At 46.6% G+C, this 17,751-nt stretch overlaps 1 long non-coding RNA gene across 1 annotated transcript in view; it reads left to right on the forward strand.

The window, feature by feature from the left end:
* The first annotated feature begins 4,175 nt into the window (after window positions 1-4,175).
* Window positions 4,176-17,751, forward strand: part of LOC135918858 (uncharacterized) — a 117,935-nt gene continuing 104,359 nt past the window's right edge. The window contains exon 1 of the long non-coding RNA XR_010569803.2: window positions 4,176-4,528. This is a non-coding gene — a long non-coding RNA (uncharacterized lncRNA). The remainder of the gene's footprint in view (window positions 4,529-17,751) is intronic.

The raw sequence follows: 17,751 nt of genomic DNA on the forward strand, positions 1-17,751 counted from the left end.
AGCTTTCCGCTGAGAAATGTGCACTCGTTGCTTTTACCCGCAAATCGATGGCCCCTTATGCTTTGCGGATTAATGACCAAATTATACGATATAGCCGAACGCACCGATTTCTTGGCGTCATCATTGATAGAGACTTGTCTTGGAGCCACATCTCGTACATGACAAAGCGTTTGGCCGCCATTGTGGACCTTCTTGCGTTTCTCGGCGGGAAGTCCTCGGGCGCAACAGTACCGTAAATGTTGCAGCTATATAAAGCACTGTTTTTGGGCTTCCTGCGGTACAGCTTACCTGTAATAGGAAATACTTGCACTACGAATATTCGCAAACTCCAGAGCGTGCAAGCCCAAGCACCCAGAACTTGTCTCGGTCTTCCCAAAACAACGTCATCGATTGCGACAGTGGCCATAGCCAGAGACGCTCCTTTGACAGTATGCATTGATGCAGATGTCCTGAGAGCTAGCGCACATCCGACACCTGACTCGGGTCCCCTCACACCATCTTGCCAAAAAGGCCACTTTCAACTTTTGCTAAAACTATTGCAAGACATCAATCGTACTTGCCATCAGAATTTACGCCCGCTACACGATTGTCAGATCCATTGTGGTGTCTGCACCAGCCGCACGTTCAACTGACAATTCCAGGAATCAGAAAGAAAGTTGGAGCGCCATTGCAAGCTTTGAAACAAGCCACTTTGGAGCACATTCACAACGTGCATAGATTGCGGCAACATGTCTACACAGATGGTTCAGTAAAACTCAACAGCTCTGCTGCTGCAGTCATCATCCCGGCACAATCTGAGGAAATCAAATTAAGAACTTCATGTGTGACCACATCGACGGGTGCAGAACTCGCGGCGCTCCGTGCTGCACTTTATTTCATTAAGCAGAAGCCACCGCAACAATGGACAGTCTTTAGTGACTCCAAGGCAGCCCTTCAGTGCATACGAAGCCCAATGCGCCACGGACCGAATGAACAACTGGCCTCAGAAATTCGGTACATATATCATCAAAGCTATGACAAGGGACACGACATAATCTTTCAGTGGCTTCCAGGACATAGTAACATCAGCGGGAATGACCACGCCGACGAAGCCGCCCGATCTGCACATGAAAGTGGTCAACGAGTCGTCATTCCGCTTTCGCGAACAGACGCTGCGGCTGAGCTGCGATTGATGTCCCGTGAGTGTACTTTGCCCCTGTGGGACTCAAATGTTTTCACCATGTGTCGGTTGCGTTCATTGTCTCCGGACATACGGATGCACCTCCCGCCTGGATTACCACGACGTGCTCTACCGTCTGTGGCTAGGCGTTGCCTTTACAAACGCCTATGCTTTCCTCATAGGAATGGCCAACAGCCCCACGTGCGACACATGTAACATCGACGAAACGCTCGCACACATTATCTGTGTCTGCCCGCGATACAGTGCTGAGAGACAAGTGATGTGCAGAGTCCTGGACCAGTTGGACAATCGTCCACTTTCAGAACTAAAAGCTTTAGGCCAATGCTCCGAAAGAACATCCGCATTGAAGGCCTTACTCGCGCTGGTAAGGTTCTTGCGGTCTACGGGGCTTCACGACAGACTCTAAGAATGCCGCCCCTTACCGCTCTGTAGTGTACGCGCTTTGTTCGTGCTTGTTTCCCTTTCTATCTCCCCCTTTTACTGTGTTTCTCTTTTTATCTCTCTTAACCCTTCCCCCTGCGCAGGATAGCCAACCGGAACTAGCTCTGGTTAACCTCCCTGCCTTTCTCTGCATTATTTTCTCTCTCTGTTCTCCCGGTATATTTCCCATTTACCGGTTACTTCATCCTGCGGCAACTAAAGTAATTAACTGTGGCGTTCCCCAAGGCTCTATACTAGGCCCATTGTTGTTCTTATTATTTATAAATGATCTACCAAATGTACTTACCAATTGTAACTGTTTGTTATATGCTGATGACACTACCATCTACTCGTCACAAAAATCGCTTACCGCACGTCAAGACACACTTAACACTGATCTTAACAATGTGTATTCCTGGTGCACTGATAATCAACTTCAAATCAATCCTTTAAAAACAACCTTTGTACTATTTCATAATCCACAAACACCGATTTCTTCTCCAATAACTGTCTCGTTAAATACTTACGTTATACCGACATCTGATACTGTTAAATTTCTGGGTATTACTCTCCACAAACACCTTAAATTCAATAGCCATGTCAACTCGCTAATAAAGAAGGTTTCATTTGGCATCCGCATTATCATTAAAACACGCGCATTCTTCAACCCTCACATTATTAGATCGTTGTATCATGCTTATATTAACAGTCATTTATCATACTGTTTATCCTCATGGAGTAATACATATGCCAATCATCTCAAACCACTTCAACGTCTTCAAAATCAGGCAATAAAATTATTGACCTTTAGCTCATTCCGGTGCCATTCTTTACCTATCTATCAACACCTTAACGTTTTACCCATTCAACAGCTGTTCTATTATAAGTTGTCACTCATTACATTTCGTCTCTTTCATCGTGAAATAACCTTGGACAGTCTTCCTTTTGATAACCTCATGAACAAAAATAATACTAGGTTTGCAGAACGCAATAACCTTTTATTACCTAAAATCAGATCTAACTATGGTAAATTTACACTTCGTTTCCATGGTATTCCACTTTGGAATCGCATCCCTGTTAATATTAAATCATCTCTTTCATTGCAGTTTTTAAACACAATATGAAAAGAATACTGTTAGCAGAAGCATCTTTTGATTTGTCATAAAAACATTTTCATATTTATTACATTTTCTTTACATTACTTGTATTATTGTGTCGTTGGGCTTCATATTTCTGTAAAACACTTTGTATTTTTCTCTGTTCGTACTAATATGCAGAAGAGCCAAATTTTGTTATATTACTATATATTCCTGCTTATGATTATTTATTGTGATATTACTGTATAACGCTGTTTTTACTATATATCTAATTGTATTCTATTTATTTGCACTTGTTCCCTACGAATTGTATTTTTTAAACGCGTTTTTTTCTTTTGTTTTGTTTGTTTGTTCGCCCTCTACTTGCTGCTCTAATACTCTTATGCACCCACTAATTATAGGAGGTCCTCCTGGCAGTTTCTCACTCTGGGACCTCCTGATGCTGTATATAATACGTAAGCCCGTTTTTTCTACATCTCATAACATCAATAAACTTGAACTTGAACTTGACTGCGCCTTCTTTGCCCGCCTGTGCTCTCGGGATGCTTTCTGTCGTTCGGCGATCGCTCCTCGTATCTCCCTGTTTCACCAGCTTTTCGGTTTCTTTTTTTTCCTTTCCAACGAGCATCTTGTTTCTCTTTCCGTATTTCTGTCATTATTACACTTAGAAGCTCACTATATTCCCACTCTTTATGTGGCCATTTGCCAAGTTCTTCCTCGACTCTAGTGTCTATATTAGTTATTTGTTCAGCGTTCACATTTGGACTGGCCATTTCGCACTCCTTGCTCTCTTTACTAACTACATAACCCATTTTCAAAATGATGCGCTTATGGTCACTCCCTATGCTGTCGAAACGAAACGCACCCGGCCGTCACCATATATGGCTAACGGCGCGCCGCCACGGCCAGAGTTGCTCGAGATTTTATGGTGAATGGACGCGCTTTTCGGGGCTCCGTGGCAGTGACGAAATCATAAGTTTTTGTGCATGCTTTCAGCTTGGCTTCTGTTTTTTATTTGCTGATTGTTTTGCCTTTAAGTAGTAATTGCGTGGTTTTCTTTTTCTTTCCTTTCTTTTGTCTCGTATTTCGGGTGCGCGGGTGTGCTTCGTGTACATTTGGTTTTGCAGGATGGTTAGAGCTCCTTTCGTGCCACGTGCTTCGACACATGCAGCCGGGTGGGACGTTGAGTGTTTGTAGCCTTTAAATGGTAGCTTCGAAGTGGCAAGACAAATAGCTATTAGTGGTTTTACTGTGCGTGTTTTGGTAGGAATGTGAGAGCGTGATATACCCTTCCTCACCAATGACCATTTCTCTCAGCTTATGATGAATTCCTTCTGTCATCAGACAGTAATCAATGGTCGATTGCCGGTTTCCCACTTCCCACGTGATCTGTCCTTCACACTTAGGCCCTGTATTCACGATAACGAGGTTTTGTTGCTCACAGTGGGCAGTGGAGTGGAGTGGGCAGTGGAGCAGCGCTTATGACAGTATGCTTCATATGCATCATTTCTTCGCTCCTCAGGTGTTGCTGATCCTGGCGATTGTTTCACCGTCTGCGCCCCTGCATATCTACCCTCAGGCTGGCGCTTGCGCGGTTGCTGATCATGGCCAATGTGTTTTCATCGACAGCACACGTGCTGAGACCTACGAGCCGCCTTCACACAGTTGGCTGGTGGACAGGAAGCTCGTCGCTTCTGGGACGACTACACCGGAAGAAACGCCCATGCCCGGCTTCTTCAAAAGCAACGCGCGGATGGTCTACCACTTTAGTGGGCAGTGGAGCAGCGCTTATGACAGTATGCTTCATATGCATCATTTCTTCGCTCCTCAGGTGCGTAACAATTTGGCTTTGTACGCTAGACGGAGTGACAATCGCTCCCTATTGCTGCTCCCCTGCCCACTTGTTTTCTTTGATATTGGGTGTGACTGCATTAATATGAGTCTGCTGTTGTTAAAATGTGGCGATGTCGAGGAAAATCCAGGGCCTCCAAAACCACAAAAATCAAGCCAAGATGTCGTTGCTTCTAATAGTGCTAATGAACTTCAGTCCGATGAAATCGGTTCTGTCCTACAAATGCTAAAAGACATAAAAAAAAACAACAGGTGAGCTTGCCAAAGGCCAGGCTGAGTTAAAAAAGGACGTGAAGGACGTCAATACAAGCCAACAAGTTATTGAAAGCAAGCTAACTAACATTTACCGTCGCCTGGAATGGCCAGAAAAGAAATCCGAAACGCTTGACAAAGTCTGTAATGACTTGCTCAAAGTGCAGCAATCAGCGGAAAGTCTGGAAAAACAGCAGGTCACCCTTATAGCTCGTCTAGATGATCTGGAGGACAGAACAAGGCGTAACAACCTTATTTTTTATGGCGTACCTGACTCCCGCGAATCATGGCTGCAGACCGAACAGAAAACAATCGCTGCCTTGTCGTCTGCGATGGAACGTGATCTGCCACCGAACTCGGTTGAACGCGCGCATCGTATCGGAGCTTTTTCAGATGGGAAGTGCCACCCCGTCATAATGAAACTAACCAACTTTAAGGTCAAGGAAACCATACTTTCCTCGCGGAGCAAGCTGAAAGCTAACAACGTTTTTGTTTCTGAGGACTTCTCGCCCGCTACAAGGCACGCAAGGAAAAAGCTTATCGAATTTGGTAAGCGCCAGCCCAATTCACCCCCGTTTCAGATAAGGTTTAATAAGCTTTTTATTGGTAGGCAATCCTTTCTGTACGATCCAACGAGTGACTGCGTCAAGCAAATCACGCATGCACTGCCTGATGGCGCGGCCACAGCTGTCAGTTCCGGCAGTCCCTTTGCTACGTAGAAACACGCGAGGGGTAGAGGCGTCGTTTCATCAGCACATGTCACAGTGCTTCTTGCTAATGTAAGAAGTGTGATAAACAAGCGCGAAGATATTAACTCTCTCGTCGACAACTGCGGTGCCGGTGTAATCGCTTTAACTGAAACGTGGTTGCATCCTCAGGTGTACGACTGTGAAATTTTTGACGTATCCCGCTTTCATATCATCCGTTGTGATCGCATGGCTGGCCATGGTGGAGGTGCACTGCTTGCCATTTCGAAATCTTTGCCTTGTCATCACGTTACCTTTCACAGCAACCTAGAAATAGTGTGCGCCTGCGTTGACCTAGGCCATCGAAAATTTATTTTCGCTGTTTGTTACCGCCCTCCCTCTTACCCGTCTTCTTTCACTGCCGAACTTCATGACGCACTACACACACTTTTTGTGCTGCATCCAAAAGCACCTGTTATACTAATGGGGGACTTCAACTTCCCGAATATAAATTGGAATGCTGATCCACCTGCTTGTTATCCATATTCTTCAAAGTGTAATGAATTTCTTGATCTTTGTTCTTTATTTTCTTTAACTCAACTAGTCTCTGAACCAACAAGAATTTCAAAGGGTACTGCCAATATCTTAGACTTGATATTATGCTCTCATCCTGACCTTATTACGAATGTTTCATGTATACCTGGTGTAAGCGACCATCTAGTTCTTTCATTTAACGTTACGTCTCCTCTGTCAAAGCCGGCTGTTAAAAAAAAGTTAATATATGAGTACGACAAGGCAAACTTTAACGCTATAAACTTGGAATTATCAAAATTCCTCGACCTCTTTTTAAGTAACTTAGAAGATCGCACGGTAGAGAATAACTGGATCATATTCAGAAACAAAGTACATGAACTAACTGATAAGTTTATTCCATCACGTATTATATCGTCGAACTCTAAGGCACCTTGGTTTAATTCTCACCTAAAGAGGCTTTCCAATCGTAAAAAGCGCTTGTACCGCATCGCAAAAAAAAATGTCGCGTGGTATCTAAGTGGGACGCTTACAAGGACGCCAACGAAGCTTACATAGCAGCTAAAAAACTCGCTAAAAGTATGTTTCAAAAACACACTTTGCCTACAATACTTACAGAAGACCCGAAAAAGTTTTGGCGCATCATAAACCCTTCCAAAGATGATACAGTAACCTTAGCTGATTCTAGTGGATCAAAATACCCGACGCTGAATGTCCCCGAACCCTAAACTCTGTATTCTGCAGTAATTTCGTTCTATGTCCTGATCCTGTGTTTCCCACCCTAATTAGCTGCAGTTACCCGGCCATGGATTTTATTAGGATCGAGCCACTTGGTGTAGAAAATGTAATTAAAAATCTAAAGATGTCGTCAAGCCCTGGTCCAGACCTGGTTACCGCAAGGTTTTTGAAAAACACTTTTGTTTACTCATCTTTATTACTTTCAAAAATATTCCAGCAGTCTTTGGACACCCATCAGCTCCCTGCAGACTGGAAAATTGGGAAGGTGGTTCCACTTCACAAGTCCGGCAACAAATGCTCACCTCATAACTACCGCCCCATTTCCCTCACCAGCATTCCTTGTAAAGTACTCAAACATATCTTGTTTTCTAATTTAGTTAAGCACTTGGACGATAACTCATTCTTCACACGTGCTCAGCACGGTTTCCGCAAACATTTGTCCTGTGAAACACAACTGCTTTCGTTCACTCACGATCTTCATCGTATTCTTGATAAAGGTTCATGCACAGACTGTGTTTTCTTCGACTTTGAAAAGGCTTTCGACAAGGTATGTCACAAGCTACTCATTTTTAAGCTTAGTAAACTAAATCTTGACCCTAATCTGTTTGCATGGCTAGAGCACTTTCTTCTTAATCGATCCCAGTTCGTTGCATTTATTAACCACTTCTCTACATCTAGCCCTGTTGAATCTGGCGTTCCTCAAGGTTCAGTGTTAGGCCCTCTCCTTTTTTTTATTTATATTAATGACTTACCCAATGAAATTTCTTCTAGCATTTATCTCTTTGCCGACGATTGCGTTATTCTTCGTGAAACTTCTGACGCCGATGATGCTAACATTCTGCAAAACGACATTAATGCTGTCTGTAACTGGTGCGACTTGTGGTTAATGAAACTAAATGCATCTAAGTGCAAAACCATGCGTGTAACCCGCCGTGAACTTCCTCTTCCGACCTATTATCTTAGTAATACTGCCATGGAAGCAGTTACATCCTACAAATACCTAGGTGTCCATTTAACCTCTACTCTTTCCTGGTCTTTACACATCGACAACGTAATCAATAAAAGTAATCGCATGTTAGGTTATATCCGCCGAAACTTCTCTTCCGCTCCGCCATCATTAAAGTTAATTTTATACAAGACGCTAATTAGGAGTAAAATGGAATACGCTTCGTCAATTTGGGACCCATATGCTCAGACACTAATCCAGTCTCTCGAACGTGTTCAAAATAATGCCTCGCGTTTCATCCTAAGCAATTACAACCGCACGGCTAGTGTAACTTCTGTGAAAAACATCCTCCAACTTCCACCACTTTCTGCTCGTCGCAAATGCTCTCGCCTGGCTTTGTTTCATAAAATATACTTCCATAATTCATATCTGCGCGATAATCTTATTTCATCCCCAACCTACATTTCCCCTCGCATTGATCATCATCACAAAGTTGGAGTTTTGCAGTGTCACACTAGAGCTTGCAACGAGTCTTTTCTTCCTAGGACGTGTCAAGAATGGAACCACCTTCCCGCCGAGTTGATTGCAATTGAAGACCAAGCACAATTTCGTACGGCCATAATCAACACCTTCGCTTCGGGCTTCACATGTGTATCACTACATCACTTGCTGCCTTCTTTGCTTTTTTGTTATGTAACCTTTTTTTTTACCCCACTCCCCTCTGTAATACCTTGTGGTCTTGAGGGTATAATAAATGAAATGAAATGAAAAGGTCATTGACTTCACGTTGTTGTCGGTATAGCCATCTAAATCCTGTATGTGGGCATTAATGTCACCTAATAGGACAATTTCAGCACCATTCCCGAAACCAGCGTTGATGCATTCCACTAACTCTTCATTCTTCTCTGCGCAATTATTTCCGGTGCACAAATACGTAACGCCCAGCCACTTTTTTTTTTCCCACTCATTGTACTGGGTATAACCAAAGATGCTTTTGACATTTTGAATTTACTCTTTTCCATTTGGCTCCCTGATGGATGAGCATTCCGACTCCCCCTCCCTTTCTTTCCGACTTAGTTCTGTTGCACCCTTCCCAAGCATAATTCTCAGTCACTGGCGGCTCTTCCGAGTCTCTAAGGTTCGTTTCAGTAACCGCATATACCCCTATTTGTTCTCTAATTAACTGCTCCTCAATCTCTGCCCACATTTCCTTTCTTCTGCCGCCCTGCATGTTTATGTAGCATATTGCATGGCGAGCTCTCTTTCTTGCTTTCCTCCTTTTTCTGTTATTGGCGGTGATGCTATTCTGAGGTTCCCCTAGGGGACCTTCTTCATTACTACCTACTCTGGCCTCCTGAGCGCCCGCGGGCCCCCTAAAAAAGCAACAGCGCGACCACCAAGTCGCCAGCCCACTTCTCGTGGAAGCCTGTAATTGAAGTGGATCCCGTCTCGTTGAAAACCGCCACACCTTCTCATTCCCTGTTTACTTCGGCAACCTCAACGCCTTTCTCTCGGCTCATTTTCCATATCGCCTCATTGGCAGCCACTGAGGCTCTTTGTACGTGGCTGTCATGTACAGGCACCTCTGGCACCGTGCACACCACAATCTGCACCTGAAAGGACAACTCGCGCAAGTCGTCCACCCCCTTCGCCAAGCGCTGGGCTAGTCTTGTCCTTTCCCTGTTTAGGACGTCATTTAGCCCACCTGCTGCTATGGCAAGGTTGCGCACGAAAGGATTTTCCGCGAGCTTTTCTTTTGCTCGCTCCATGACAGAACGCAGTATCCGCCCTGGAAATGTCCCTAACGCCACTATTTTATCGCCTTTCATCCTCTCCACAATTGCTTCTGAGCACCTAGCCAGGTTTGAGTCGCCGGCGATAATCACCCTTTCACTCTCACCTACCTCTCCCTGCTTATCTTTGTCCTTTTCCGCGTGATTCGGACTCGACAAGGGGCATTGTCCCCTGTGCTCCTGCTTTTTCTACATGGTGGCCTTCAGGTAGGCGCCGCTCTTTCTAGCTAACCCTTCACTACGCTGCACGCATTTCACGTACTTTGCTAGCCCTCTCTAGTGTGCGTTCCATTGTCACGCACACTCTCGTTCATAATGGCGGCCCTGTTCAGCTTTTCCTCGGCTGCTTCAAGTCTTTTTTTAACTACCTTCCGTGCATCACGCTCCTATTTAGCTCATTTTTTGAGCTATTCCACCTGTTTGACAAGGTCTTCCTGGGAAGTCTCCATTTTCTGCAGCCTAGTATCGACATCACAGTGTGTGCCGGTTGACTCGATTCCCTCTCCATTCTCATTCGTATCCTCATCTGCCTTGAGGGAGCCCCCGTGCACTGCCTGCTTTACCGGCTTTCTTGCCATGTATTGCACGGCTTTTTCTGATGCAAATACTATAATACTATAATAACGCAGAGCACGTGCCTTTTAGCAAAAAACCGATACGCTCAGGATCCACATCCTCAAACCGTCGCAAAGCAGCTCTCACCACTGTTTCAAAAGCATTCGATGCCACGGAGACCCAAGGTATGACACGCTCTCGCACGCGCTCAACCACGCGGCCATGCTCTCACATTCCTACCAAAACACGCACAGTAAAACCACTAATAGCTATTTGTCTTGCCACTTCGAAGCTACCATTTAAAGGCTACAAACACTCAACGTCCCACCCGGCTGCATGTGTTGAAGCACGTGGCACGAAAGGAGCTCTAACCATCCTGCAAAACCAAATGTACACGAAGCACACCCGCGCACCCGAAATACGAGACAAAAAAGGAAAGAAAAAGAAAACCACGCAATTACTATTTAAAGGCAAAAAAAATCAGCAAATAAAAAACAGAAGCAAGCTGAAAGCATGCACAAAAACTTATGATTTCGTCACTGCCACGGAGCCCCGAAAAGCGCGTCCATTCACCATAAAATCTCAAGCAACTCTGGCCGTGGCGGCGCGCCGTTAGCCATATATGGTCACGGTCGGGCGCGTTTCGTCGCCCCTCTAGCCTGGCCGTGAAATAATGGTTTAGCATTGACGGGTGCAGCAACTTCGCTCTCGCTTTCTCATATTTTATAGTTCTTTTTGGATAAATCAGCGAAACGCCTGATGTGCTCGAAAAATGTTCGTCTGCCTCGCTTGTAGAGGTGATCGTACTTTCTATTTTCATCGAGGGACTGGCTACGACGAGCGTCTGAAACGAGGAAGCGCTAATCCTATCGTTTCGGAACGGCTGCGCGTCGGAGCAAAGGATACGTATTGGTGTTGCATTTCAGAGAATTTCCTGTGCTGCTGCGGACACCTTTGAATTATGTGAGGTTATTTGTACAGGTGTGTTGTACGGCATGAGTGCGTAATGGGTGTACGTATATGTGTGTGCATTTGCAGGTGACTCGTGGTTTTCTATGCGTTCTCTTCTTTTCCTGTCGTCGCGAAACGATGAACTAGATGCAAAGCGTGGTTACATCTGTAATATGATACCGAACAGTTAATTGCATGCGCTTTGATGTTTTTGCTAGGCCAAAACACGCTTATTCTTGACCTCAGGATGTCAGCTTTCGTGTTTTGACAGCTGTGCCTCTGTGAAGGCAGTGACTAAATCAGACACGCACTTCGTTAGTGCGACTTACGCAGAGCTTGCTTTCCTTCGTCTTATGATAAACCAATCTGTCTAACATGCGTAGCGTCTATTTGTTCTGATGATTGTGACATGCGCCGCAATTTGTTTCTTTATGAACTGTGCAAATCAATGAAATCTGACAGGTACGTGCCTTACCTTTTATAAATGGCGCAAATATATTGCTAATTTTCACATGTGAGGTTGTAGCGCCTTAAACTGTCGGAGCTTCAAGTTTACAACCTGGCACCGAATCGCGCCCTTCACAAAATTTAGTTTCTGCTTGCCAGTCGCGTTGCTTAATTAGTAATTTAACTATCTTCACCAAAGTAAACGAAAATGCTACGTGCATGTGTGTTGTCATTTTTTAGCATGTTATTTTATGCGTTTAATACTTTTGGCGATTTTCATTCGTTAATCTAATCTAGACTTGCCATTTTGCTTCTTTGAACCGTATTCTGTTCCTTGGGCAAATGTATTCAAATTGCTTTCTCTTGGCTGTTAGGGTGCATTTAATCTGCTGTGATTGTACGGTATTTGGTCAGATCCTTTCTGAATTTGTTGAGTATTTTACTCTCCATTTTTTTTTGCGCGTTCGATTGTAGATTTAGATGTCGCGAGTCGCGATCAAGCAAGACTGCCGTGCTCCACACAAATGTGACTTTTTTTAAAGCTGAAGTGGACGGATTTATACGCTCATATGTATTTTTAAGTTCGCGAATAAATACACCGTGTTCAATATCCCTGTAGTAGCACCACATAAATGCTTTTCCTGCGTAAACCGATGAATAGTTATTGTATTTTGTGAATTGTTTGGTGGCATTCAGAACGATTATAATACGCGTTCAGAGAGAGAGAGAGAAAACGTATTTGGACCATCGATGTCATTGCTCTTGAGGTCGAGTGGGTGGTGTCCTCATTCCAGGACTCCACTGGCCATGGCTGCTCGACGTACTTGCTGGACGAGAGCTTCTTGTTCCGCCAGGGTATCGCCGGTCAGCTGTACCTCCCACCGTGCTAGGCGTATTTTAACTGTTAAATGACGTGCTAGGCGTTGTAAGATTCGTCGGACGATCTACGAGCTGTAGGCCGATCTCACCGCTGCCATTCAGATGTAAGATTTGGCAGTCGTACCTCTAGGAAGGAGCTTGACTCTTCATGGGGACTTAGGAGAGCAGGATTTATTTACATGTTATTTACAGTTGAACACGAGATACATCGACAGTCTAGCGTGACTCCCAAATAGAGCCCGCAAGACGAAGCATACATCAATCGAGCACACAGCTCACGAGTACATTTCGAGCACGACAACGAGCACACTCTAGCAGCCGACAATCGCTGCTTATAAGCACTCTGCTCGACGTCATAGTTCGACGTCATTGAAGATGACCCGCCCTTTTGGAGGAGGTGGGCTCTCGACTTGGAGGAGGATGAGGGCTCACATACACGTGCAGCACACACACACAGGTGTAATAGTCCGGAGCCGATGTCAGAGGGGCTTCGTAGAACTCCGAGCCATCCCGGGTGGCGCGTCCGGGTAGCACATTGTCTGGTGTCTCGAAAAGCTCATGGGCAGGTTCCGCCTATTACCTCCCCTCGAGAACTCCCCTGAGGTGACCCCGCGCCACGTGGTTGCCGGTTATCCGCAGTTCTCTGAAGCGCGGCCCGTCCCGGTTGGATTGGAACACGTGCAGCGGGCTGAAATAGCTGCAGGCCGATCTTAACAGCGTCTTTAACTGTTAAGGTTTGACCCCGCACCCCCACGAGATGTGAAAGAGTGTAGGGCATGTGTCGCCGCACCAGGGGCAGATGCCGTGATATGTATGTGGGGAACATTTTACTGTATCTGTTGTGGGGTCTGATGTGGGGTCTCACACCGTACTCTTGGGACAAAGGAACGACAACACAGTAGTGCAAACAATCACAAGGGCATTTATTGCACCTTTCATAGATCAATGCCTGCTAGCCGAGTTGCTATCCACAAAACATGCCGATGGGCGCGCGACAAATCTAGAAGTCTGACTTACCGCGACCGGAAGCGAGCGAATATGTTCGCCCCATGCTGGATCCCAACGCCTGGTCGTTCGCGTGTATAGTCACGCGAATCGTGGCGCGTTCGAAGGCGGCCACAAGAGACGGTCTCGCCGAAGCATCGGTCGGCGCGCGGCACGGCACATCCGTCCCGCTTGCTTCCCGAACCCAAAGAGAGGGCGCCTTGTTTCTCCCGCACCCAAGTAACCGCGCAGCGGTGCGACGCTCGCGCCATCTCTCGCACCACGCTTGTACCACTCCAACGCCGCGGCCCACGCGGCGACGCCGCACGGAGACGGGGCTATGCGGGAAAACAAGCTATCAGGGGAGGCGCGAGGGTTGCGCATCCCCACACTGTGTGGGTTTGGAAATGTGTTGGTCTGAATAAGACTGAGAGCTACTGCCTCTTCAGTGCTGAGCTTTCTGTGAGGGGGAGGATAAAAAGGGTGGGGATTGATGAGACGATTGATCTTGCCCCACTCGGTTGATTAGCGCTCGAGCTAGGGCGTTCGCCCTTTCGTTCCCCTCCAGACCCGCGTGGCCCGGCGTCTACGTGATTTGATGAGATTCTTGCAGCCTCGGGCCTAGAATCTGAGCCACCAGCAGCGATGTTCGTCCGTTGGTAAAGTTACGGCAGACAATCGACTTTTCCGCTCCGACCAACCTCCGTATTGGCTGTTGCCACTGAGAAAGCGATACGCCAAGGCAAAGCCCGCATATTGTCGCTAGAAAAAGTGCACATATCTCGCCAATATAAGTTGGCGCGATGCTCGTGCAGTCGCCTCTTTGGGCGGTAGTAAAAGAATGTCGCGATATATATCGGGGCTCATGTGTATTCTTGCACTTCGTGCAGCAAGAGCTGTGTGTCGACAAATCGTGGTATAGCATCGATATAGAATTATTCCACGTTATGAAAAAAGTACAAACGATTGAGCCAGCCACTTATAGGTACCTCTCTCTAAAAAAATCATTGATACACTGCGAAGCCCATGTGTCGAACTGTGTACAGAGCGTCGCTCGAACCCGTGTGTGCGTGTTTCACTTGCATTTACGCACGTCTTTGTATTTATTAGGAACCAAATTGCGTATTTACTAATGTTTTCACTGATATTGGCCTATGCACGTACACGTTGTCAATAGAGTTTAGCGCAATTGATTTTACGCTTTATACATGATTTTTTTTTTCGTGACGTGCGTGTAGACGCTATGATAGGGTACCAAGAAGTGCACGTATATATATACTAGGTATAGTCACTTTTGGATATGCAACAGTCGTATAACCTGAGAAAAGCACCGAAACGTCTCTTCTCAGACATATTATTACGATATGCTCAAGCGATGCTCAAGAAACGAGCCGCCGCGAGAACGACGACGAAGTTGGTCGGTGCGCTTGGCGCGAGCGAGTGTCAGCCTGGCTGCCTGGCTCCAGTGTAAATAGCCTCTTCTGTCTGTGTCTTTCCACACGCAACATTCTGGTGGAGGTGCGGGGTACTCGCCATCAGGAATTGGTGGGAAAGACAACAGTTCAATGTAGGCTACCAACACCACAGGTGACGCCCAGGGACTCGAAGAAGGCTCAATGATGTTTTTATCGAGCATTTTGTTGACTTCGTTTTGAATTACTCGTCGTTCTCGCGGCGGCTCGTTTCTTGAGCATCGCTTGAGCATATCGTTGTTGTGTCTTCGTCATGATAGTTCTGCGCATGCGCAGTGTAGTTCCGTTCCTTCTTTCCACTCCCACTTCCCTTCCCACTTCAGGGGATAAATGCTATCGCATGCCCCGAAATAAACGTCTTCTATGTTCGAGCGGTCTGTGCCTCGTAACTGTACGGGCCGCGTGCCGTGGCTATGCTACAGTGGCGACGAGCCAGGATACCCCCCATTCGGTGAAAGAAGACCCGGAATCGGCAACCACGAAGGAAGCCTCGCCGACGACAAGCATGGCTCATCATATGCTCCCTGCATTCAACGAAGATACAGATAAGTGGAAGCCGTATCTCATTAAGGCAGATGCCTATTTTGAAGCTAACGGAATCACCGATTCAGCCAAAAAGAGAGCACTTCTCGTGGCAGCATTGAGCACGCAAACCGTGCAAGTATTAGCCGGCAGGGTCGCACCGCGAGCCCCAAACGCATTGAGCTTCGAGCAAGTTGTCGAGGTGCTAAACGAGTACTATGATCCGAAGCGACATGAAATAACGGAAAGTTTCAAGTTTTTTAACCGCTGCCAGATGGAAGGAGAATCTGTCACGCAGTTTCTGGTGGAAATACGCCGCATAGCCGACAACTGCAATTTTGGCAACGCCCTGGAGCGGATGCTCAGGGATCGTATTGTATGCGGTGTGCGGTCAAAGGCCCTACAGAAGCAATTACTGGCAAAGGCCGACCTCATGTTAGCGGAGGCTGAAGCGCTCGCAATTTCAGCTGAAACTGCCGAGAATGATGCTATGAAAATGTCATCCGAGCCAAAGGTTTTATTGAAATTGCAGGCGGCTCGAAAAACGCCCTCCGGGGAAAACAAAAACGCTGAAGAACATCTAGAATGCGGAAGGTGCGGCAGCTCAAAACACGATGATGTCAGTTGCGGATGGGCAAATGCACGTTGCTATCGCTGTGGGCGGCGGGGACACCTTGCTAAGAAATGTCAAAGTCATCCTAACCGCGGAAGGTTAGCTACCAGAGCGATGCACGCAAATACACTGGCTATAACGGAAACATCGCCAATGGACGAGAGCAGTGAGGAAGTCCACCTTTGGATATTGGTTTCGGAACGTAAAAATTTCATTGAGCCGCCAATCCGCCGCTCATTTACATGGGGCGGCGTTCAAGTAGCCATGGAAGTCGACACCGGGTCACCAGTATGCGTCATTTCTCGGGAGCTGTACATGAAGCATCGAAACCATTGGCCTGCCCTGAAGCCATCACGTGTGAAGTTGTCTTGCTACGCAGGGCGGTTACCGGTGCTGGGCGACCTGACATTACGTGTGGGCTTCAAAGACGTGCTCGTGGACTGTCCCCTCACAGTGCTCGACTGCGAAGGGCCAAGCCTTTGCGGAAGGGACCTGCTGACGCTGCTGGACAAAGCTGGTGCACCGGTGCTAAATGTGACACCGGCCTGCGGAGCCACAGAAACGAGCGGAATGGTCACCTGCAAAGTTAAGGCCATTTTCACAGACTACCGGCAGGACATCTTTACCACGGAACTCGGTCTGATGAAGGGTCCTCCAGCAAGCCTGCACCTCAAAGATGGAGCAATTCCAAAGTTTTGTAAGGCGAGACCTCTTCCTTATGCTTTACGCGACAAGGTAGCTCTGGAGCTGGACCGACTCGTTTCCCTTGGCATCTTATCGCCAGTCAGCCAATCGGATTGGGCAACGCCCATAGTACCGGTGTTAAAGAAAGATGGCTCGGTGCGGATATGTGGCGACTTTAAAGTTACATTGAATCCGGTTTGCGCACTCGAACAGTATCCTATTCCTGTAATCGAGAATATGTTCGCAGCTTTAAGTGGCGGTGAATGTTTCAGCACCCTCGACTTGCGCGACGCTTACAGTCAGGTGCCTCTAGACGAAGCCGCACGCAAACTTTGCGTAATCAATACGCACAAAGGCTTATTTTGCTATAACCGGCTTCCGTTCGGAATATCATTGGCACCGTCGATCTTCCAGAGAAAAATCGACACGATTATCAGTGGCTTACCCAGAGTTCAAGCCTATCTTGATGATGTAATCGTGTCAGAGAAGAAAGGCGATAATGGAGAGCGACTGAAAGCCGTCTTAGAGCGTTTTTACGCCATAACAAAGGTAAATTTCGACAACCGGCAGTTGTATACCTCGGACATCGCATTGACGGCGAGGGCCTTCATCCAATAGAAAACAACGTGGAAGCTATCATGCGCACACCTTATCCACGAAACGTGACCGAACTACGGGCATTTATCGGAATGTTGACTTTCTACGCGAAATTTTTGCCAAACATGTCAACGTACCTAGCACCGCTGTATCAACTATTGGAAAAGAACGCACGGTGGCAATGGAACGCACCGCCAAAGGCCGCCTTCGATGCAGCAAAAGAAAGTCTGAAAAATGCGCCAATTCTTGTACATTTCGATCCTGCAAAGGAACTCAAGCTAGAGTGCGATGCGTCTTCACTGGGTGTCGGAGCAGTTCTGTTTCACTCTATCAATAACGTAAATAGACCGATAGGTTTTCGCTCAAGAACACTGACCCAAGCAGAGCGGAACTACTCCCAGTTAGAACGCGAAGCGTTGGTTTTCGGTGTAACGAAATTCCGGGACTATCTTCTAGGTCGTGAATTTACGTTGGTTACGGATCATCAACCACTCGTCAGCCTGCTGAGACCTGACCGCCTGACGCCGACTATGGCGGCTGCGCGAATTCAACG

Source organism: Dermacentor albipictus, chromosome 9, assembly GCF_038994185.2.
Source record: "Dermacentor albipictus isolate Rhodes 1998 colony chromosome 9, USDA_Dalb.pri_finalv2, whole genome shotgun sequence".
Classification (NCBI taxonomy): Eukaryota; Metazoa; Arthropoda; class Arachnida; order Ixodida; family Ixodidae; genus Dermacentor; species Dermacentor albipictus.